Raw genomic sequence first — 17,014 nt, 5'->3', positions numbered from 1 at the left:
GTACAACCAAAATCCTTGACCGAGGAATAAGACACTACCGAGAAAAAAGCTCGCCTCTATTCTGTCCAAACCAAGGCAAGCTTGGGGGCTGTGATACGTCACCCTTATCCTCGGTCAACCGCAAAGCTCGGCACGCAAATATCTGAGGCTGGCATCACATCAAACAAACTCGAAACAAGAGCAGGTAAGCTCGGCCTCACCTGTTCGAATAAAAAGACACGTGCATCATAAAGCTCGGCCCCGTACCAGCCGCCCAGAATACTCGGCACGTGAGCAGATAAGCTCGGCTTCGCCCATCCGAAGAAATAGGAAACGTGCTCAACAAAACAGAAGATCATAACCAACCTACAAACTAGGACTTATCCACTAACGGGTAGAAACCAACTCCTATAAAACCTGGCTAATATGCTCGGATAGGTCTCAGGTTCTATCACTCTCGTTCTTCTACTCTTTACTTAATACTCACTCACTGAAAATCATCACTGACTTGAGCGTCGGAGTATCTTGTGCAGGTATTCCAGCCGCGGTGTTTGACTTCCGGCCGACGTAAAGCTCTTCCTCTTTAGTGTCAACTCACTCGGAAGCACTTAAGCTCGGCCTCCCTAGTGTTCGGACGAACCACATAGCAAACATTATTATTATTCTCAATTGCTAATTTCCACAATATATACTTTTTTTTACATATATTATTTATTATATATATGATACATATAAGTTTATATATATCTTGTGTGGTTGATTGATTCTAATAATCAATGATTGTAATAATCACCTTCTGAAGCTTCCACCAGGATTTGAAGGAGTCTAGAGAGTTCAGGGTTTTCAACTTCATTAGGAAGTTTAATTAGCAAAATAAGCACGGCACCACTAAGTGCACCAAGAATTAGAGCTGTCAAATAAACTTAAATTGCTTTGTAATTGTTTGCTGTAATTGCTGAACCTAATGTTCTTGCTGGGTTCATTCATCCCCTTGATGCTGGCCTGTAAATTAATAATATCATTATAATAATTAATTTATGTTTAACTATTTAGGCAATGAAATTCTTTTACATTTAATTTTGTGTGTATAGATATCGTATTTTTTTAGAAATTAGATTTTCATCAATCTTAATTACTATGCATAACTTTTTTTTATATATAATAAATACTATTTTGACATAAACATTTTCTTAACAATCAACAGGTATTATTTTTTAAGAGAATTATATATATCAAGATTTAAAAAGAATAATTAAATAATATCACCTTATTAATTAGTTTAAGAAAACAATGCATGCAACTATAATAACCATAAGTATTTAGTATTTTTCTTAGTCTATCTTTTTATTTATTTATTTATTTATATTCAGACATTTGTGCAATTATTTGTGATTATAAATTGGTCTATCTTGTAAATACTATCTGAATCAACATTTTGATTTTTTTCATTAAGATATATTTAGATATAAATTTTAGCTTACTTTTAAAACAACTAAAATAGTTATTCACTTATTTGGTCAACTTTATTATCTAAATACAACAACAATTATAACATTAAAAAGAAGGTTTTTTTTAAATAAATAATTTAATTATTTTAATTATCAAAAAATAATTGGTAGTGTGTTTACCAATTTACATCGCATTAGTGTAAACGAAATAAGTTTGCACGTATCTCGTTTACGGTGTAAATGAGATAAGTGTATTTTTTCAATTTTCATATATTTGTAAACGAGAGATATATGTATTTATAAATAATTAAATATATTTTTTAAAAATAATAAAAAATATTAATAATTTAAATTGGACTAAACTCTTAAAAATGAAACGTTTCAAATAGTAGAGAAGATGAATAATTTTAAATAATAAAAAAGATAAATAGTCTATTTTAAATAATAAAAAAGATGAAGTGTCCATTTAAAATAATACAACGTTTTGTTGTTTAAAAAAAAAGGTAAAAAACTTAAAATATTACCCATCCGTAAAACGCATAAAACGCAGGATGCGTTTGAACCAAAAGAAAATAAAAAAAAATTAAAAAAGCGAAAACAATAAAATGGAAGTTGCCTTTTATTATTTTGATGAACAAAAAAAATAAAAAAAACTATTGAAAATAGTAAAACGCAAGTTATAATTTATACTGATACCATAGTAGTGAAATTTTTGTTTATCTGCCTATTTCGTTGCACCACATCATTATTATTTGGGAAAAGGGCCTGATTTTTTAAATTTTTGATAAATACATCTCTGAACAAAATTTAAATATAAAAAAGTCATTGATTTTAATAAATGGAGGACAATTTAATTCTTCCGTCTGAAACGGTGTCCATGTGTTCGTTACGGTGCCACGCTGGAAGGAGAATAAAATTCGAAGGACAAATAAGTCCTTGACGTTATTTTACAAATAAAGTTCGAAAGACAAATAGGTCCTTGAGAATTTAGTTCATTATGCTTCTATATGTATCATATATTACTATCTAATTGAAATATACCTATATTATGTATCATATATTACTATCTAATTTAATAATCAAATGTGTCACATGACAATCTTATTAAAATTGAGAGAAAATATATATTTTTTTAAATTAATAAATTTTCTTCCTAAATTCTCTCATCTACCTCTCTCCATTTTTCTATTTCTCTCTACTATTTTTACTTTATATATAATTTATATTTTATATTAGTAATTTGACAAATCAAAATATGTCATCCGATCGATAGTAACTAAAAATAATAACTAAAAATCTTATTATTTATAAAATTAATTATTAATAAAAATTAGACTTTTTCATATAAAAATAATAACTAAAAATCTTATTATTTAATTTTTTATCTACAGATATCTTGGTCTTCTTAGTCAGATACTTTTGTCAATTTACAACTTTTTTGTAAAAATAGTTTAATTTTATAAATCTTTTGTGCCATGCATAATTTATACTGTCAGAATAAAGTGAACTATAATTTTAAAAAAATTTTATTCCCGTAATGTTATTACGGATAAAAATACTAGTTTTAATATAATACACATTTGCATTAATGCTAACTTAATACATGAATGATGCACAAGTAAACTAATGCTAACTTGATGCATAAATGAACTAATGCTAACTAATGCCACTGGTATGATAAAAATTAAACTAATACAATTTAACAAATTCTAATATAATAAACAAATACACTAATTTTTACTAATGTTAACTAATGTGAGAAAATTGAACTAATACAATTTTAAATATATCGTTATGTAATTGAATACACATATAAAACCATTTTAAATTAAATTCTTTAATTAAATTACTTAATAATATTATGATTATTATTATTTTTGTGTGAAAGATATGTTCAATTGCTCATAAGTAGTCATTTTATTTTTTAATAGTAAAAACTCAAATATAATTAATTTTATATAAAATTAATAATTAAAATTATTAAATAATTTAATAAATTTAATTAAATTATTATCTAACAATTTTTATTATTAACTTCATATAAAATTAATTGCGACTAGATTTTCACCAAATATATATGTAGTGTTATTTTGACAAAAGATTTAAGTTAGAGAGAAAAGTCCTTAGTCCTTACTTACTCCAAGAGTCCATCAAACACTGAAGGTTCTCTCTCTTTCTCCCTTCATGAATGTCCCCGCCAATAGCGGAACTTGAAATAAAATTTTGGAGGGGCCAAATAGAAAATAATTGTCAAAATATTTTTTTATGTGGACCTCATTTAAGATAAGCTTGTCTAATCTCATCTCTTTGATTTGGGTGATACTGCCAAATTTAAAGCCCTTTTTCAAGATCTCGTTCCAAAAAGTTAAAATTAAAGTCATCAGATATAACTTTTTGAACTTTTGAAGGTTATATCTCACTTTCTTCGTGATTCATTAAAGTAGAAGAACTATCTACATGTGTTGATATTGTAAAAGTTATATGTTCTCCTTCTTAAATATTAGCTTTCCTCTTAAAAAATGTATCAATTCTTTGATTTTTCATTATTATTTTATATAAAAATTTGAATATATATCTTGTAAAATATATAAAGAAGAAGTTAGAAGGACAAATATTAAAATTTATAATATTTATTGAATTTTTTTATCAATTTATACAAATACAATAATATTAATACTTATTGAATATTCTATTATTTTTTATCATATAAAAAATTAAATTAAATAAATAGTAAAATATAAAATAATATTAAATTAAATAAATAAAAGATATCTAATTTTTTATATTTGAACCTAAAGATAGAGAGAGTGTTGTTTATTGAACTTATTAGATACTTTAAATCATAGTAAAGTATTTAAGTCAAGTGAACTATTTTTTATCTTTTAAAAAAGTACTACTAAGTTTTTTATAAAAGTTTGGGGGGGCCATGGCCACCCCTTGTCTGAACTAAGCTCCACCACTGGTCCCGCCACTCACTTCCAAAGACACACCCTCCATATATTCACATGATTTTTACAATTCTATATACTTAAAATAAGTTTTTAAATTAGTTATTCTTGAAAGATATATATTAAAATACATATATACAAATTAAATAAGCTAATAAATTTTTTTTATTAAAATTAATATGATTTAGAGGGAACAAAGAATAGAAGATAGTACTTTAATTTAGTGGTTCAAATGTTACTGAATTGAAGTACTATCCTCTATTCTTATAATTGATAGAGTTCTACTATTCTATAACTATCATATAAGTAGTATTCAAAAAGTTCATAATTTAAAAGATCTCTTTCTTTGACAATATCATTTCACATAAATTCTTGATTGTTCGTCTCCAGACCCAGTTAGAATCCATATATCTGCATAAAAATTTTACAATTAGGATATGAAAGTTTAGCCAAATTAAGATCCACACTCATTATACAATTTTTATTCAAGTTTATTCAAAAAATATATTCTCTAATTATTATTATTATTATTATTATTATTATTATTGTTGTTGTTGTTAATAATGGGAACCATATATATTGAGACATGAAAATTATATAGCCCCCTATAAAGAATTTATTCAAGTCCATCTTGAAGAACAAATTTACTTGCTTTGGTATAACCATAATACGGTCCATACCCCAACATGCATGTATGTGCTACGAATTACCACAAAAATATACAACAATTTTCAGAATTTATTTCAATTTCTATATTCTAATTAAGAATTAGTTATTAATTGAATTGACATTTGGAAACTCTAGATATCCACTATATATCAACAATAATAATTAATAATCTTCTCTTCGAGACAGAAGTTTTCCTAAAAGAATTAATTAATCTGTCTATGCAATTGTTCTTGTACACAAGGACAATAATGTATGATCAAGCTTATTGTTGTTCATTCCTACCTCCTAGCTAGTGAGTCATGCATGCATGCCCTTATTATTATGATTAAAAATAACCAAAAAAAAAAATCCTTCTCTCTTTCTTTTGCTATCTTTAATTTATTTTTTTCTCCTCTATTTTGTCATCTTAAAAAAAAATATTTATATTAAATTATTTTTCTAACTAAAAATAGTTAATTTTGTCATAAAATTACTCATTTTAAAAATTTAAATTAATAAAAAAATAACATAAATGATTATATCTCTAACATTTTTTTAAATAAAAATTTATTTATTTATTTAACTTTTATATAGACTTTTTTTTATTTGTCTTATATTATTTTTTTATTTATCCAGAATTTTTTTTTTCAAAATTAATTATATATCCATTTAAATTTGTAAAATGAATATACAAAGATAAGGGTCCAATCTGGACAGCCAATAAAATAAAAGATTATCCATTAACCCATTACACTACTAACCCATTACAAGAATCAAAATATGACAACCTGAATTTCTTGAATCTATCTACTGTAGTCACTACCTTACATTTCTCTTCCCAAATTCTTCAAGGAGTTCCACGGCAGATGAATAGAGCACATCAATGACAGAGTCTTTAGCTTCAAAAATTTTAAGGTTTCGTGCTAGCCAGATCTTTCAAGCGAGAATTGCAGTAAGAGCACAGTTTGTCTTCCAATTGGGTCTTCTCCTCAGCACCTCTATAAGCTTTATCCATCGCCTCCAAAAATCTTCAGAGCTGTTGAAGGTAACAAAATTTTCAAATTCAACTTTTCTCCAGATTTCCTTTGCATGCTTACAGTCAAATATGCAATGATTTACTGATTCCCCTAATTCATGGCACATCGGACATATATCTTCGATCGTCTGCATCCTATTGTGTAATCGGTTTCGGACAGGTAAACCACCGTGGAGGGCTTTCCAAAGGAAGACTTTGACCTTTGGTGGGCATTGCAAGTCCCACAAGCTATTCCAAACTCTCTTCTCTCTGCACACTTCCGGGAGCTGTTGGATTGGAGGGTGAGAAAGTCTAAAAGCAATACGGTACCCAGAAGCCACCGAGTAGTATCCGTTTCGTTCCCACTTCCAGGTAATGCTATCTTCCCCATCTTCTGAGATAGTTGTTTGTAGAATCTCAGTAGCAATATCGGCTCTAAATATGCTTTTAACTAGTTCTTCTTGCCACTATCTGAAATTGTTGATGAGTTGGTTTACCCATACCATGTCTGGATTGTAATTGTTTTGCTGGTAGTCTGAAATAGGATTAAACTTCCTTAGCCATGGGTCTTCAAATATCCTAATCCGATTGCCTCTTCCTACCCTCCATTCGATCCCTGCCTCCAGAATTCTCCTTCCGTCTAGTAGACTTCTCCAGGCCCATGATGGCTGCTGACCTGTTGGGGCTTGTAAAAAGGAAGAATATTTGAAATATATGCTCTTGTAAATTTTGCTTATTAGGGACTCAGGCTTAGTAAGAATCCTCCAGCTTTGCTTGGCTAGCATAGCTAAATTGAACGCTTTAAGGTCCTTAAAACCTAGTCCCCCATACTTCTTCTCCCTACAAATTATATTCCATCTCACCCACTGTAGCCTCCTTTCAGAGCCTCTCTGACCCCACCAGAAACTCAGAATCTTCTTTTGTATTTCCTCAAGCAATGAATCAGGGAGCTTGAAGCAGCTCAATGTATAGATAGGTACAGCTGTAGCTACCGCCTTCACCAAAACTTCTCTACCACTAACGGATAGTAGAGATCTCTTCCATGTTTGCAGCTTCCTTTCCACCTTTTCCTTAATGAAATTGAACGTCTGCCTCTTAGATCGATGTACTACTGCTGGGAGTCCCAAGTAGTTATTCTGTCTGCCCACATGTGAAATTTGTAGAGATTCAGCTAGGGCATCTCTAATCTGTATTGGGGTGTTTTTGCTAAAGAATACTGAAGACTTAGAGAAGTTAATAAGTTGCCCACTAGCGTTCTTATAATCTTCCAAAATCTTTAATAGTCTCTGGCACTCCTGCTCATTAGCTTTGCAAAATAGGATTGAGTCGTCTGCAAAGAATAAATGACTAATCGTAGGACATCTACCGTTGAGTCGTAGACCTGAGATCTCTCTCCTCTGTTCTCCTCTGTGGAGCAGATGGGAAAGTCCTTCTGCACAAAGAATAAAAAGATAGGGGGGAAAGGGGATCGCCTTGCCTCAATCCCCTGCATGGTTTAAAGTAACCATGAGGTTGACCATCCACAGTAACAGAGTATGACACAGTGGTAACACATTCCTTGATCCAGTCAATCCATTTAGAACAAAAGCCCAACTTCTCCATGACTTCCCAAACAAAGCACCATTCAATCCGATCGTAAGCCTTACTCATGTCAAACTTCACTGCCATCTCATGATCCCCATGGTTCTTGTTTTTCAAAAAATGCATAAGCTCATGAGCTATTAGTATATTATCACTGATCAGGCGACCTTTAATAAATGCACTCTGATTAGCACTTATGATTTTATCCAAAATATCTTGCATTCTGTGGACAAGAATCTTAGATATAATCTTATAGAGGACCGTGCTGAGGCTAATGGGGCGAACCTGGCTCATGGTTTCTGTGCCTTGCATCTTCGGAATTAGGCAAATATGGGTATGATTGAATGCCCTTAACATCCGACCTCCAGAGAAAAAACTTTTAATAGCACTACATAAATCACCTTTAATAATCTCCCAATAATGTTGGTAAAATTTTCCAGTGAATCCATCATCTCCTGGGGCTGAGAACGGGTTAATGGAGAATGTAGCTTTCTTGATCTCTTCCTCGGAAACGCTTCTAGTAAGTTTTCTATTAGTAGCATCATCAATTTTCCTCTCCAGAGATTGCAGTTCTGCCGAGGCAGTACAGGGGTTACAGGAAGTGAACAGCTCCTTAAAGTATTCAGTGGCAATTCGGGCAATACCTCCAGGATCTGTGCTGAAATTACCCAAGCTGTCTTGTAGTCTGAAAATCTTGTTTTTTCGATTTCGACTTTGGAATTTAGCATGAAAGAATTTTGTGTTTTGGTCACCCCATTTTAGCCATTGAAATCTAGCTTTTTCCTTCCAATATCTCTCCTCTTGTAAGTAAACTTCAGCTAATTCTTCCTCCAGTTGTAAAATAGTTGATCTGGTTGCTTCTGTCCCCTTTAATTTTTCCAGCTTCAATTGATTTTCCAAGTCCAAAATTAGGTGTTGCGAATCGCTAGAGCCAGATTTTTGCCATTCTACCAATACATGCCTGCATTTTTTCAGTTTAGAGAACAGCTTGAACATTGGAGAGCCATCAAATTCAGTCCTCCATGTTTCTTTCACCATATTAAGAACTTCCACATTGTCACACCATCTTTCCTGAAATCGAAATCTTCTTTTTGCCTTGTGCTCCTCCCTGTCCACCAGTATCATCAAAGGGCAATGGTCAGAGCCTGTATCATCTAAATGTAGTATTGTTGCTTGCGAATAATTTGCTCTGAAATGATGTGTAGAGAGGCATTTATCCAGCCGTTCCATGATTAGGTTGTCACCGTATCGTCTATTGCTCCAAGTGAATTTTCTCCCTTCGTAACCCAAGTCCACCAGCTCACCATCACTAATGAATTTATTGAAAGCCTCTATTGATGAGGCCGACTTTATTCTTCCTCCCTCTTTCTCATGATAGGCGGAGATGGCATTAAAGTCGCCTATCACAAGAAAATAGGGGCTGACTGTCATTTTGATCTCCATAATTCTTCGGAATTGATTAAACCGAATGTTGTCATCACAATGTAGGTGAACAACAGCTACTTCCCATTTCCTTTGTTTGGTAGGGTCTGTCCACTCAAAGAAAATAAAGAAGTCATCGCTAGAAAGAATTGAGACAACTGCATTATCCTTCCATGCCAGCACTAGCCCACCAGATTGACCCCTAGGATCCACATAATATGCCTGCTGAAAACCCGCTTTGTTGCATTGAGTTGTAACATTCGTGGTAATATTCTTATTTCACATAAAAACATTACATCGGGAGAATGAGATCTAGAGATCCCTTGTATGTTGTGAACTGTCAGGGGATTCCCCATACCCCGACAGTTCCACATCATCATCTTCATTGGTCACTGGGTGCACATTGTGGGGTGGCACCCTCTCCCTCTTCCGCTTGCATTTTTTCTTCTGAACATAATTTCTTCTTATTGAGTGGAACCCTTTCTCCATGTGAACTCCTTTTAACTCCAGACACTGTAGTAGGTTTCCTTGCTAGCTGCTTTAAGTTTTGTCTCTTGCTAGTAGATTTTGTGAGCTGCAGCCCTTGTTCTCCAAACACAAAGCACGTCGTTGCTTCAATCCCCTTTGAATATTCCTTTTCGTCTCTTCCTTTAGCATTGTTTCTTTCTATTGCTGATCCGGTATTGATTTGTGGAGGATAGTTTGCTGTTTGTATCTTCTTTTAAACGATAGCATTGCTCATAACTTCTTCTTCCTCACTTCTTCCCTCTCTTCCTTGAGACTACATTGATAGATTAGCCAGTCCCTTAATTAAGTTTACTGGAGTTGGCTTTTTGGCCCTGTTGTGTGAGCTGTCTTGCCCTTTAGGCAGATTAGTATTAGGATTATCCTTTGTAGCACCCTCTCTTCTTCCCGTCTGGTCGGCTTTCAACCAATCCCACCACTTTTCTTCTCCCACCTCTCCCTTCAACGAATCTTCAATTTGAAAACTGCAAGCTCTTGTCTCATGTCCAATGAATCCACAATAATTGCAAAAAGTGCCGATCTGTTCATACTTTAATGCCACTTCAAGTTGTTGGTTTTTGGGACTAACAAGCTTGACATATCTTCTGAGAGGTTTTGTTACATCCAAGTTTACCTATATTTTAACAATGCTATGCTCCTTGCCTTGAACGTGGAAGATATCACATCCAGCACCTCTCCAAATGAGCCTCCTATCTTCCTTCCTAGTTCTTTAGTCTTGAATTGTTCTGGCAAACCCCAAATTTGTATCCATATTGGCACGTGAGTGAAATATATTTCTACATTATTCTCACCCTCCTTCTATCTCCTAAGATTCAGGATGTAGTTTTTGAATAGCCAAGGGGCACCCCTCTCAATACGAAGCATATCCTTCTCATCTCCAAAGAAGAATTGAAATATGTTTCCTCCATGATCTACCACTTTAAAACCCTCCGGTTGCCTCCATATAGAGTACATAGCAGCCTCCACAGTACCGCTTGAGAATGGTTTATCCGCCAAAAGTCTCCCAACTAAACTTCTTGCACAACGTTCAATCCCAACTTGCACGTCTTTCTCATCAAAACTGATTATTGTGTTTTCTTCTTCAGGTTGCAGTCTCGGATTGCTAGCAGCGGTAGCAGCGTTTGCTGCCATGTTGATCAAGTTGACACAATGACACTAGATTACTCGAAATGATCGATTGATCACAGAAAATTATAGATAGTAAAATTTCTCTGCTAAACCCTAGCAGAGCACTTTAAACCTCAAGGGCACTTTACGAAATTTGGAAACCTATTTATCCAGAATTGAATTTTAGATTTTTAGAGTATAAAATTCTAATATCATATCATAAAATTACTCGTTCTATAAATTTAAATTGATAAAAAAAGACAATATAAATAGTTATATTTACCAAATTTCATAAATAGATCCTATTATAATAAATTAAAAATTAATTATTTATATAATAATATAAAAGTGAAGGTAGATTTGATAGAAGGATATACCGGACTATGAGAATGTTGCGCATGACAGTGGCTCTCACCGCGATTCCCGCTAACTCTCCAATAGCCTTTATTTATCACCATAAACAACTTCATCAATATTATAAGCAAGCTTACGTTCATGGTGCAATAATAAACAAACAAAAATTCCAAAATCTCATCTCAATTATTATTATTATTATTATTATTATTTAAAAAATGTAAGATTTTACAGCGGTATATCTCACTGCCAAAACATATTCATGTCACACATATAAACAAACCTATATTCATGCAAGTTGAATTATTGGGACCAGGTACAAATTCTTCTAATATAGATGGATATATTTTCAAACATTATTATTTCTATATTCATTGACTCAAATATAGCAACCATAGTCCATAGCATTTTAACTTGGATTTTATTGGCACCGCCTTACCACCAAGCCTGCTTCTCTGGGTTAACTCTTTTTCAATAATAATAAAGAGATATATACAACCAATTATTTGGCTCACTTATTCACAAAGTTTCTTAATTACCCATATGGCCATATACATACTGAAAAAAAATATTTTATTTTATTTATCTGATTAATAGTGCAACACACAGCAAATTAATGCCCTTTATTCAAGATATATTTAATTTTTTCTAAATGTATCTAGTAAATAAGCATTATTATTGAGTAATATTAAATTTTTTTAAAAAATTTAAACTAATTAGAAGATAATAAAGAACAAATGAATAGAATAGTATTCATGTTTACTAAAGTTTAAAAAAGTGAGATCAAATATAAAACTTACAAAAATAACTAATTAATTATAAAATTTATCACATACATAATAATCCCATGAAAAATTTTCAAATCAGAGTATCCGATCCATTTGCAGAGGCAACTTGAAAATTTTATTGTGTTTTATATAATATATACTTCACTTCATTGGAAACTATAATTATTGCAGACGCATATGCACCCATTTTTAATATATTTTTTTTCATTCACTCTTGTCCTTTGCAGTTTGCAGATTAAACATGTACAACTTCGGATGTCTGACTACTAATAAATGCACCCAATCATATAATAATCAATAAATAAAACCAAAAATGATATATTATTCAATCTGATCCCCACAAAATAATAAAATGAACTTATAATAATTTAGAGTTTCAACTTATAATATATATTACTTTAAAATATTTGTAATAAGGTAAGAATTTATAAGTTATTTTACACAATCAATTATGCATAAATTCGCATGAATTATATGAAAATATTTTAAACATTTATTGTGCTTGTGGTTTGTATTTTTTATATATATCTTTTTCATAAAATTTTAAAAAAATAAAACACTAAAAGTAAATACAAACTAAACACACTTTTAGTCTTTTTTACATAGGACACATGTAAATTTATATAAAGAAAGTTGTGTTATCTTAATTTTGTTAACATAACCTAAAAATATTAAAAAAATAATAATAATAAAAAGAGATGGATTAAGCCGTATTTTATAAGCACATAAATTTATAAGTTTTATTGGCATATTTAATTTGTATATATGTATTTTAATATATATCTTTTAAGAATAATTAATTTGAAAACTTATTTATTTTAAGTATATATAATAGCAAAAATGATGTGAATAGACAATAATAAATAAGACTCTATTATTCTAAAATTGATAATGTTCTAATATTCTATAACATTCTACTATTCTATAACTATCATATAGGTGGTATTCAAAAAGTTCATAATAAAATTAAAAAATTAATAAAATTTGTCAAAGAATTATATATCTTCCGAAACACAAGGAATCTCACTTAATTAGATTTTTTCAAGTTTGAGAGAACTAATAATTAAGAATTCTCATGAAAAACACATTAACCACATATTTTTATTTCATTAAGCTAGATAGTTGCAATGATAGATAATAATAATAATAATAATAATAATAATAATAATAATAATAATAATAATATAGTAGCGTATGCATGGTGTCATACCACTCCTTTCAATTTGATAATATTGTTATTGTGTTATGAATTATGATATATGAATCAGCAGCTTTTTAATAAAAATGAAACGGTGCATTATTAATTTTTTACAATTATATTTTTTTTATCATTATATCTTTTTTTCTAAACTTTGTACGGAAAAATATAATAAATTGAATGTTTTATAAATTATTCTATCTTATATTTAATTTATAATTAAATAAATATAAAATTTTTATTTTATTTTTATTATTATCTTATATAAAATAATTTTAAATTTCACTTGACCAATATCAAAATTTAATTAATGACAATAATTTTAAATTTTAAAATTTTTATCATATAATAAAAATCATTTTAATTTAAATTGTTTATACATCAAATATGCTGATTCTCTATTATATGTCAACAGTTAGCAATAATAACACTGAATTTTAAATCATCGAAAACAATTAAATTATTGATTAATTACTCTTATAAAAAACTAAATACTAAAAGTAGTTAAATAGAATAGACAAATTATCTTACAAAAATTAATTCATATATATATATATAAGAAATAATATACAAAACTTTTTATTTTGAAGAGTGAAATTAAATAAAAAATAAAGATTAATCTATAAGATGTTTTTTCTCGTTATAATTAACTAACGGCTCAACAGGCACGACTGTTCAGCCGCTTTTTTATTGTTTTTTAAGAAATTATTTTTAATTTTTTATTAATATATTATTTATTTTTAAAATTTATTAAATAAATATTTTTTTATTATTTTAATATTAACGTGACTTTATTTATATTATATTTTGTTAAAATTAAAATTATTATAAAAAAATCTTTAAAATATTAAATTATAAAAACACACAATAAAATATATATATATATATATATATATATATATATATATATATATATATATATATATATATATATATATATAAAACATCAGAAACAACATAGTTCAACGAATAATGATAATAATAATATTATCCTAATTCAAAAAGATTATATATAAACCAAAATACATATTAATTATTTACAAAAGACCATTTTTATTTAAATTTTATAGATATTTATATTTGACTCTATCTTTTTTAAGTGATAGGCCAAAATATGGATCTAAATCTAAAGAGGCCTTCATTTTTCTATAAATAATAAAAAAACAGAAGAAATAAAATGCTTATTTTTTTCGTTTTTAAATATCAAACTATAAAAATAATTAATAAACAAAATAAAAGAATATAAAAATTATGTACTTGAGAAAAATTTTCGTAATTCATCCTACATTTTCTTATCAATAACTTTTTGAATCTTGAAAAACTGTCGGATTTATTGACCATAGAAATAACTATATAAATGCTCCAAGATTATTCAATTAAATTGATTTCTTATTATAGGGATGAATTCAATTAATTATAGATTTGATAAAATAATTTAAAATTAAAAATAAAAAATATTTAAAAATAAATATAAAAATTTTATAAGTTATTTAACTTTTAGGACGTTAAAATTTAAAAATTTAAATTAAATAAGATATTAAAAAATTTATCATGTTGTTATTATGTGAAATAAAATTAAGATAAATATTTATAAAGTAATTATTTATAAATATTATAAAATTTATTTATTTATTTTTTTAAAAGTGTTTAATTTGAAGTAAAGATAAAAATTTATATTTAAAGTATTTTTTTAATTTTATATTTATAATTCTAATAGATAAAAAATATTTTATTTTTTAAATTTTATTTTTAATTTATTAAATTATCTTTAATTTTATTATTTTTTAATTATTAATTTATACTTTTATTATATATTCTTATTGTATCACACACAATTATTCTCTCTTACTATTATTTTCTATATCACACACTATTATTGTCTTGTTCTCCTTCTCATTTTCTTTGTCTCTTCCCACATTCTCTTCACCCGATCGTAATTAATGATCATCAAGTACTATTATCGCAACTTTTAATATTGTCTATCACTTTGATCTATAATCATTTAGTGTGTTAACTTTTATCAGTCGTTAAAGTGTTGTTAAAAGAATTTATTTTTGTGTCTTTTGAATATCTAGATGTATAAAAATAATAGTTTTTTCTTGATGTGTATTTTAAATTGTCTTATTATTCTATTAAAAAAGATGTACGACATAAAATATTCAAAATTTTTGCTCAAATTATTAAAATTTGATGTTAATAATTTATAAAAATAATATCAAAATATATTATTTTTAACTAATTTAATAAAAATAGTACATTATTGTAAATTTTTAACTAATAATTATAAATTTAAGTTGCAATTTAATATAAGCCCTTAGAATAAAAGAAAGTTATTATTTCTTATATTTGACTACTTTTATATAAGTTGTACGTTTGTTTAAACTATATTAATTAAACTATATTTTATTATAATATTTTGCATGTTTTGAAATAATGCGATCATACTCTAAAGATGACATTAGTTTTCATAGTATAAAGATGACATTAGTTTTCATAGTCTAATACGAACCTTTTTATTATTTTGTTTGTTACTTAAATACTATCTATAAAAAAATAATTACTTAAGGTGAAACATTGTAAAAAGAGAGACATTTTTTTGAATCTAGAGTTTTAATTTGTTTCTTAATCATCACTTGATATAACGCAAATTTAATATGTTAAAAAATTCCCTCTGTCTCTCACTCGTATTCTTAACTTCTTCTATAATAAATTTTTTAAATTATCTAATATACAAAAGGTCACATCTTTGCATTTATTTTAAAAGTTAAAAGTTAAAAGTAAATGATATTAGTATTTTTAACAAAATTAAAATAAAAAAATAAAAGGCTCTTGATATATTCTTTTGTATTAGAATATTACAGTTTATTATATTATTATTTTATCTTTATACCACATAACAAAAAATAAAATTTTATATCTTCTTGTTTTTATTTATTTTATTTTATTTTTATTACAATTTATTATATTATTATATCATCTTTGTACCACATAACAAAAAGTAAAATTTTATATCTTTTTGTTACTCATTTTACTGTGTTTTGGCTATCTAGATTAGGCTGTATAATATCGTAAAAGTTGAAACGTTAAAAAATATATAATAGAAAATTTAGATCGATGTTTATTGTGTTATCAGGTTATTATAAAAAATTAATTAATAAATATTTTTATCCTACCACATGTTCAATGTTATATGTTATCTAATATTCAGTAAAAAAAAATAATATTAACTAACATAAAATTGATTAAAAATTCAAAAAAGAATTAACAAAATATCCATGAGAATTTTTTTACTTTACCATATAGGTACATATTTTTTTTGCGTCTTTTATATGCCAATCAAATAATTAGTACCATATGTCAAATGAATAATATTAAATTAATAATTTTTTTTTTGCAATATAAGTTATTTATTTTAATTTAATTATGAACGAATTTGCATGTACTTGAATATCAGTACTCTACATCATTAATTGTTTAGGAAATAAACATATTAATATTTTAACAAATTATTGGTAGGTGTAATTTTTTTTTTTGCCTCTTTTCAATGTTAATCAAATAAGAATTTAATTTTGATATTCTATTAGTGTAAAATAGTTTGACATGAATCTAATTACACAACGCTATCAAAATTAAACTCATCAAATAATCAGGGTTATATACCAAACAATATTATGGAATACAAAATCATTAAATTTTTTGTTATATAATTTATTTAATTTAATTTAAAAATAAATATTTATGTACTCAAATTTTAATCACAATACTTTACATAATCAATAATTTTAAAAATAAAAAAATAATATCATTCAATACAAAAAAAATTTAAAAATTGAGATTTAACTAAAATAAAGGTAATAATTTGTAATTGTAGTGAATGGAGGCAATACAATCACGATGTTAAAAGAAGGAGAATGATGGAAATAGTAAAAATATAGAAAAGTGCATCTTGTGGTGAGAGTAAAAGAACTACGAATCCAATAATGAGATAAAAAAAATTAATA

At 27.7% G+C, this 17,014-nt stretch overlaps 1 pseudogene; it reads right to left on the bottom strand.

Moving 5' to 3' along the window:
• The window catches only part of LOC112732607 (aquaporin NIP6-1-like), a 93,943-nt pseudogene that overhangs the window by 69,560 nt on the left and 7,369 nt on the right, over positions 1 to 17,014 (bottom strand).

Source organism: Arachis hypogaea, chromosome 13 (assembly GCF_003086295.3).
Source record: "Arachis hypogaea cultivar Tifrunner chromosome 13, arahy.Tifrunner.gnm2.J5K5, whole genome shotgun sequence".
Classification (NCBI taxonomy): Eukaryota; Viridiplantae; Streptophyta; class Magnoliopsida; order Fabales; family Fabaceae; genus Arachis; species Arachis hypogaea.
The sequence above is the reverse complement of the archived record's forward strand: the minus strand, read 5'-3'. Positions and strand labels throughout refer to the sequence as shown.